The 8,850-nt window shown below is 43.6% G+C and overlaps 1 long non-coding RNA gene across 1 annotated transcript; it reads right to left on the bottom strand.

Annotated features, from left to right (window-relative positions):
- Positions 1-5,106: 5,106 nt before the first annotated feature.
- LOC139835992 (uncharacterized) lies at positions 5,107-8,532 on the bottom strand. Its single transcript, XR_011751558.1, has 3 exons — positions 7,816-8,532; positions 6,600-6,673; positions 5,107-5,318 (listed from the first exon to the last, which is right to left on the bottom strand). It is a non-coding gene; the product is annotated as an uncharacterized lncRNA (long non-coding RNA).
- Between the last annotated feature and the right edge of the window lie 318 nt (positions 8,533-8,850).

The following is an 8,850-nucleotide window of genomic DNA, read 5'->3' as shown; positions in this document are numbered from 1 at the left end:
GTTCCTCCACTCAGCTAAAACAAAAATGCATTTCTCTCTTCTTGTGCAACACCTAAACACTAGCAGGTTGCAGCTTAGATACATCACCTCGTAGACAAGAGTTCGAGCACCAGGAATTGTACCATTTTTTTTTCCAAACTTGAATAAATTTCAAAACTGACAGAAATGTGAACTTGAACAAGTTTGAATCTGAACAACATTTGAATTAAAACAAATTTTGAAGCAGAGCAATTTTTTAAACAAAAAAATCATCTAAAAAATTTGGAATCTGACAAAAATTTCAAAATTTTGAATATGAGCAAAATTTTATTTTGAAAAAATTTCGAATCTAAGCAAAATTTGATTTTGAACAAATTTTGAATCCGAGCAAAAATTAATTTTGAACAAATTTCGAATCTAAGAAAATTTTGAATTTGTAAAATTTTATAAATGAGAAAATTTAAAAAACCAGCCGAAAACCAAACAGAGACAGTCAAAAAACAGAACAAATTCGGACTGGAGCCTTCTAGAATATTTCTAAAACTGGAAAAAATCAAAACAATACACTTTGATCTGTTTATAACGGGCAGCGGCTCAAAAAAACTCGTTTGCTCCAAACTTATGCCTATCAACGCGCCAATAGGCGATGAATAGGTGTTGCCGTCCTTGCCACTGTACTTCATGGTTGCTCCCGTTCCTCAAAATCTTCATTTCTAGGTCTTTCTTTTCCCTCTCAATTCCAATTTCAATCACGAATCTTCCTAGCTTTCCCCAAATCAAACATCATGGCTGCCACTCTCTCAACCATGAACGCCAGGAATCAAGTGATTTGTGAAGCAGAAAAGTAGCTCTGATCTTCCAACCGCCAACCGCCAGTGCGTGTGTGGTGACGTCTGACGTGGTGGCAAGTTGCTTCAGCATAAGGTTAAGCTGCAACTCTAATGTTCCGTGGTGTGTCCGGTGGCCTCCGCTTACTCCCTTAGTTTGATTTCTTCAATCCCAGTCAATATTCACTACGCGTTGACGTAAATCCCAAACAAGACAATGTGATGCTCATATGCCTCCCAGAAGAAAGCCCCCCGCGCCACCACCCGCTTCACCCTGTAACTCTGACCGCCCTCCGCCGGAGGCCTGTTTCCCCTGCCTTCCCTCCCCACCGACCTCCCCCCCCCCCCCCCCCAAGACTCCGCACACATGACCCTATTCATCCCGAAGAGAACATCCCCACAGACGAACTCCCTTCCCACCGACGAACTCTTCCGTGCCGACGACCCCTTGAATCTCCCTTCCTATCTCTCTTCCCCTTGCTTGGTACGCAGTATTGCACCATGTTCCTGTGTATTGGTAGTTTGGTACACAGTGCTATGATGCAAGAGGCGCTTCGTTGATGCAAATTTTGATTAGAATCTACATGATGTTGTGATTAGAATCCAACATGTGGTGCCCATATGCATCAAAACAGATTTGTTGTATATTTTTCATGCCACTAATTTGCTAGATACAATTATCATACACTAATGCCGCTGCCTATGTTGCAAATTAACTTCACCCTGTAATTCTGTAGTACTTTTTGTATAGTTTTTTAGTACTTTGCAGTGGAGAAGGCTGCTTGGGATGCATACCACACTAGAGTTTTTTTCAACATATGGATGGATGAACTCAATGAAAACTATATGGATGGGGGTTGCTTGAGTAGAAAGGAATAACAAGAATCTCAGTGATAAATTTACCGAGAAAACAGAATTTTTTTTTACGAAGAAGCAATTCAAGAACAAATAGGATGCTTTAAAGAAGGATTATACAAACTGAATGGAGTTGCAAAATGCAATTGGGCTATGTTGGGATCCGGTGACAAAAACTATGGACGCATATGATGAGTGGTGGAAGACTCACCTAGTTGTAAGTTATATGTTTATCACTTGTCTTGTATATTTGTGTATTTTGTTCTAATTTGTACTAATGTATCCACTATGTTATTTTTTGCAATACCTTCTTCAACATGCAAAGTTCAGAAATGGGCCACCAGCCAACTTGAAACAACAAGATGTCATGTTTAGGAAGGCTCATGCTACGGGAAATCGGCAGCCATTCCGGGACAAGAATTAGGAGAGGACAAGGATGGTCCAATATTGTTGGATCATGATGGAGAGGCCACGAAGAAAACAACACTAGGGAAATACAAGGTGGGTGTTGGAGAGAAGGAAACATAGGGCCCCTTTTTGAAGTCGTACACCACTGCCTTGATCGACATAGTTTCGCAGGTGGATGTTTGGAAGCCCTAGTGGCAATGAGGACTCTGTCCCAACTATAAAGAAATTTTTAGCGATGGTTTGAGAGCGTGGAGTCAGTGAAGGTATTGATATCATGTTCATAACGGCCAAGCTTGCCATGAAAATGGAGCATAGAGAGTTGGTGGCAGCCTTTCAAACACCTTGAGGATGGCTTGATTATCTTTAGAGGATACGTGATGAGTTAAACAAGTAGATGAGTGATGTAATATGCACACTATTTATTTGCTATTTGGAATTCTAGAACCTATGGACCAACTGTGTGTACTATTTATTTGGAATAACTTGTACACCATTCTGATCATTCTATAACTTAATCTTATGCACCATTGTGTGTCTATTCTATTTGGAATTTATTGTAGACTATTCGTGAGCGTTATTATTGGTACGTGGTGTATAGTATTCTAGTATGCTTAAATTTTTGACTGGTCTATAATTTTGTAGATGGATGGAGATGATAATTGATACGTCCAAAACTTATCTACTTTCCCGAACACTTTTGCTATTGTTTTGCCTCTAATTTTTGTATTTTGGATACGACTAACACGGACTAACGCTGTTTTCTGCAGAATTGCCCTGGTGTCTCGTTTTTGTGCAGAAATTCAACTTTCAGGAAAATCCCCGGAATTTATGCCGAAGGGCTTATTTTTCCAGAAGATTCACGGAGCCAGAAGGGCAGGCCTGGGGGAGGCCCAGGGCCCCCCCACACTAGGCCGGCGCGGCCTGGAGGGGGGGCGCGCCGCCCTACTGTGAGGCCGCCTCGGCCAGCCTCTGACGCCCCCATCTGGACTATTTAAGGGTTTCGATCTAAAAACGCGAGACGGGAAGTCGAAGTCGCCAGAAACCATCCAGTACGCCGCCACCATCGCGAAACTCCGTCTCGAGACCAGAAACTCCGTTCTGGCACTCCACCGGGACGGGGAATTGGAGGAGATCATCGCCATCATCACCACCGACGCCTCTCCATCGACCAGCCATGTTTCTCCCATCCATGTGTGAGTAATTTCCCCGCTGTAGGCTGAAGGGGATGGTAGGGATTGGATGAGATTGGTCATGTAATAGCATAAGATTGTTAGGGCATAGTGCCTAGTGTCCGTAATTGGTACTTTGATTATATTGTTGCAACTTGTTATGCTTAATGCTTGTCACTAGGGCCCGAGTGCCATGATCTCAGATCTGAACATGTTATTGTTTCATGATGATATTCATTGTTTTATGATCTTACCTGCAAGTTGTATACACATGTCGCTGTCCGGAACCCGAGGCCCCAAAGTGACAGAAATTGGGACAACCGAAGGGGAAGACGGTGATGTGAGGATCACATGTGTTCACGGAGTGTTAATGCTTTGCTCCGGTACTCTATTAAAAAGAGTACCTTAATTTCCAGTAGATTCCCTAGAGGCCCGGCTGCCACCGGCTGGTAGGACAAAAGATGTTGTGCAAGTTTCTCATTGCGAGCACGTACGACTAAATATGGAACACATGCCTATGGATTATTTAGTACTTGGACACCGTTTTATTACTATCTGCAAATGCCCTGCTTTGATTGTTACATGAGTTTCTCTCATCCATGCAACGCCCGTCATCCATCCCTGTGCCTACAGTATTTTAATCCTGCTGTTTACTATAATCACTACTGCTGTCTTTGTTACACTGCTGCTGTTATTTCACTATCGCCATCGCTATAAATCGTTACTATCGATAAACTCTTGCGAGCAAGTCTGCTTTTCAGGTGCGGTTGAATTGACAACTCCGCTGTTAAGGCTTTCAAGTATTCTTTGTCTCCCCTTGTGTCGAATCAATAAATTGGGTTTTACTTCCCGCGAAGACTGTTGCGATCCCCTATACTTGTGGGTCATCAAGACTATTTTCTGGCGCCGTTGCCGGGGAGCATAGCTTTATTTGGAAGTTCACTTGGATTGATATTGTTCGCTGCAAATTCTCCATCATGGGTAAATCTCACGATCCTAAAGTCGCCATATTACCATCCACTACAAGAAAAGGTACAACTCTGAGTACCTCTGCTGCTCTTGATTCACCATCTGTGATAAGTCAACTTGTTTCACCACCACAAACTTCACTTGCTGGTACTTCTGCTGAATCTGAAAACTCTTATAATTTTGATGATGCTTCTGCTGTGCTTGATGATAGTGGTTCATTGGGATCTTTTCTAGATGCTACAATTGCTAGGTCTAGACAAATTGAAAATACTGAAACTCCTAATGAAAATGCTGCTACACCTGTTAATTCACCTGAGTCTGTTGAATACTCTAGTGATGATCTTGATGAGGATTATGTGGAACTTGATGATGATTTTATTGATAAATGCAATGCTACTACTGATGCAAGAAAAATTAAAAAGTTGCTTGCACAACATACTGTTAGATATAAGCTATCTCCTGATCCTAAATTTTCCACGTCTCCTATAAACATTAAGGATAAAGATTATGATTTTTCTCTTGATTTATCTCATATAGCTATTGTTGAGAAACCACCCTTTTGTGGTACTGAAAAACAAAGTGCTGTAGAACACATGAATGAACTTTCTACTTTGAGTAGCTTGTTTTCTGATGATGTCAAGATGCGTACTTATTTTGTTGCTAAATTTTTTCCTTTATCATTAAAGGATGATGTTAAAACTTGGTATAATAGTTTGCCTCCTGGTTCTATTAATAGTCCGTGACGCCCCGAAACCGGTACCATGAGGATCCCAGCGAACCCGTCGAAATCCGCACGATATCGATTCAGAGACGCCCTCCGACACGACGTGCGCGACGAATCACACACGTGATGCCAGAGGAATTAACACGAGCGGTAATATTACAACAGGATTATAATAGAGCCCACAAGAAACATATATTACAACAACGACTCCAACGAGTCAAGATACAAATATACAATACAAAGATCCAACTCATACAGAAGATCGAATACGTCCGAGTACGGACAAGATACAAATTGGACTAAGAGTCCTGAAGATAACCAGTGACGTTCATAACCCTGCCCAGGCCAAGCCGGAAGGGTAACCTTGCTAACGTCGTCATCTCGTACCTGTCAAAGTCGGGCCATCGGTTGCCGACAAAAGGGAGGAAGCAAAAGAGAAAGAGGAAGGGCGAGAGTAAGTACCAAGGAACGAACTCCGGCACGTACTTAGCGAGACTAGAAATGGCTATGCTCGCCGGGCGAGTATAAATATATATCGCCTGGGGCTATATGGTAGGTTTAGCGGCAGCAATACTATAACCAATAGAGACACCCTACAACATCCGTCTAATCAGAGAAGATAAGAGAGCGCACAAGGTAACAGATAAATACTACACAAACATAACCCAGCCGATTACACATATCCCCTTCAACAATTGCGAAGAGGCAATGTAAAAGGCACTCAACGGTGGATAAATTTTATTGGGTATCGGTTGTAGTAATGCTATATTACTATGCAAGTTATTATCAGATTATTAACAACAAGTATAAGGTGTAAGTTGTTCTATGATCAAGCTATACAATTCCAAGTCGTCCATAACCGCGGACACGGCTTATCGATAAGATGTACACCCTGCAGGGGTTGCCCGAATGTAACCATACGCATGCTCGAACCCACTTACTACAGGTGGAGTCTCACATCAAGACCGTTCCCAATGCAAGAGAAAGTTTAATGGGAGCCACCCAACTAAGCTACCCGTGACGAAGTTTGGCCGTACTCCGATACGGACCCAGAGGTTTGCAACATAGTCCAGGCGGGCACTTACGACCAGGCACAAGATAAGTCTATCCGCAATATGAGTACAGTACAGAAATAAACACCCGAAGGCAACATGAAGTAAATCGTGCATCGTGCATATGAGCAAATAAAACCAAGGTTGTGGCTCCCAATAAACAGACTCGAGGAAAGGTAGTGGGTGATGGGGGTCCCACTCCCCCACGTACGGGTAGAGCGCTCAATCTCGGAACAGATAACAAGAACTCGGATCCTAGGGGACATTAGCAAGGAAAGTTCCGATGCTTTCGTAAAGGGGCTCACAGATGCCTCTGCTTACAATTTTAGTTGTTAACAATAAAGTAAAGCATGTGTATCTCCAACAACTGATATAGCATGTGATAACCTCCCAACAAACCAACATATCCCGATAACAGATCGAGATAAACAACAGAGCCTAAACACGCCTACGACTCGCAAGGCTCAAACATCAAGCAACGGCTATGGATAAGGAATGGTGCATATAGGATTATTATGGTAAACAAGTGGATAGGACACGTGACTCGATAAAGAATCGCAACATAAGGATAGCAGTGCGAGGGAGAGAGTAAAATAGGTGAAGAGAGAGGGCTCGCCTGTGAAAAGCTGCAGAAGAACTTGTCGTATCTCACATCAACACTTCGTGATCCTATCCGGGAAGAAGCAGATGCTGGAACAAACAACGCATGCAATTCTTACTACTACGGTTAAAGAAGATCCAGCATGATCATGATATGATATGCATGGCATGGCAGATATGATGCGATGCACTTATCCAATTAAGCGGAGTCGGAACCCCGGACAAACAAATTATTAGGTTCGAGTTGCATTTCCTACCGACAAGTTAAGTGTTGATTAGCATGGCAACACAAGGCAAGGGTGCCCTACTTAAATTTTAAGCGGAGCGGGAAAAACCTAGTCGGTGTTCCGAAATACTCCGCATATATGTTAGGTGAACATGCACGACTATCAACGCGCGACATGATGCGAGATGCAAACAGATGAATGGATGGCATAATCATGATCCTTGCATTTTTCTGATCAAAATGAATATAAATTTTGTAGCAATTGGATTTGTAAAAGTGCATATTTGAATCAATTGAAAAATCATCTGAGTTTGAATTGAGCGGGAACAGATGCAAAAAGGTTGGATTTAATCCGCGCCAAGGGGATTCGAACTCAGGCCACTCGGATCAAGGAAATGGGATGGTGCCAGTGGGCTGATGATTCTGATTTGCATACAGACAGGACGCATCTAAGGTGAAGTGTACGCCACCACGATAACTGAACTTTTGACAGTTGCATCTGAAACTGGACAGCGGCTGGCAGGAACTTTGGATGAAGATGGCGAGAAACTGGGTGATGCTCCAGCGTGGTTCTCAACAGGTTGAGCAATAAGAATGTGCCATGGGTCGAATGGGACCAAAATGGTTGGAAACGATGCACCGTGTCGATGGGGAAGCTCGCCGGAAAACGGGACGACGACACAGAGAAACTGAAAACTGGAAACCATCTGTTTCTGGAGGCGACTTTGGAAGAAGATGGCGTCGTCGTTACTGCTCCGTTTTGGGTGATTCAAGATCCAGTAGAAAGAGGATGTTGCCGTGCTTGTAATGGTACCAGATACGCGTGCTGGGGTGACCTGTGCCGGCGAGGATCTACACCGAAATTCAGCACCGCGAAACAGAAAACTGGAACTTTACTGTTTTCAAAACTCGTTTTTGATCTCGGTTTTCTTCGATCTATTCCTCGATTCAGCGATGCATGGCATGCAAGGGAGAGGAGAGGGGGTGTGCTTTTGTTGATGCTCACCCTGGGGTGGTCGGAGACGAAGATGAACGTCGGAGAGGCGCAGGCGATGGGAAAGAAGAGGTGGCCGGGGTAGATGAAGAAGATGGAGGACGGGCTCACGCAGATCTTGGCGTGTACAGCTCCATGAAGCAGAGGTTGAGGAAGAGGGAGCCGAGGCGGTTCCGTTCCACCGCTCAGGTTGGCTCGAGCTGGTCCATGGCGACGGTGGCGAGGGATAGACGACGGCGGTGGCTCTCGGTAGGTTTTCTGTCTAGGAAGAAAAGAGGGTGGCGGCGGCGCGTACGAGGGAGGAGGCGAGCTAGGTTGCAGGGCTAGCGCCGAGTTGGTTTTATAGGAGGGAGCCGGAACAGCTCGTCCGTCCCATCACTGGACAGCGACATGCTGAGCCACGGATGCGCTGCCGTACGGGACGAAGACGGAAGAGGAGATGGTGGCTTCGGTGCTAGCTAGTTGGGCTAGCTGATGGGTTTCTTCGGTGTGGGGAAAGGAAGGAAGATGGGCTGGCCGGTTTTGAGAAGGGAAGAGGCCAGAAGAATGGAAAGGCCAAAAGAAGAGCAAACTGGCATGGTCGGCAAACGGAGATGAGAGATGATCTGGGCTAAATTATCTCCTCCGGTTCTTCTTCTCCTTCTTTTCTTTTCTTGCTGAAACGTATAGGGAGAAAGGAAGGACTTTGGGAAAAGGATTTTGAAACACTGTTTTTAAACATCTGTGAAACCTGGACTTTAGTTTAGAAACATTTTGCAAACTTTTCCCACAAATTTTATTTATTTTTATTTAAAATAAGAATAGAGGAGGGTTTATTAAATAAACCATATGAGAGGGAGAAATAAAATAGTTTTTATTTAAAATAATTTTATTTGATAAAATCGTGTGGATGATATGATGCATGATGCATGATGATGCCTAAAAGAAAAAGGAACAAGCAACTCTAATATGGATGCTACCCTGGGCCGTTACATAGTCCAAGTGGTTTGCTTGATGTTTTCTTTCGGAAATACTTTCCTCCTAGTGCTCAACATATTGCTTTGCAGA

The sequence above is a fragment of the Lolium perenne genome, chromosome 2 (genome assembly GCF_019359855.2).
Source record: "Lolium perenne isolate Kyuss_39 chromosome 2, Kyuss_2.0, whole genome shotgun sequence".
NCBI lineage: Eukaryota > Viridiplantae > Streptophyta > Magnoliopsida > Poales > Poaceae > Lolium > Lolium perenne.
This window is presented reverse-complemented; position numbering and strand designations above follow the sequence as displayed.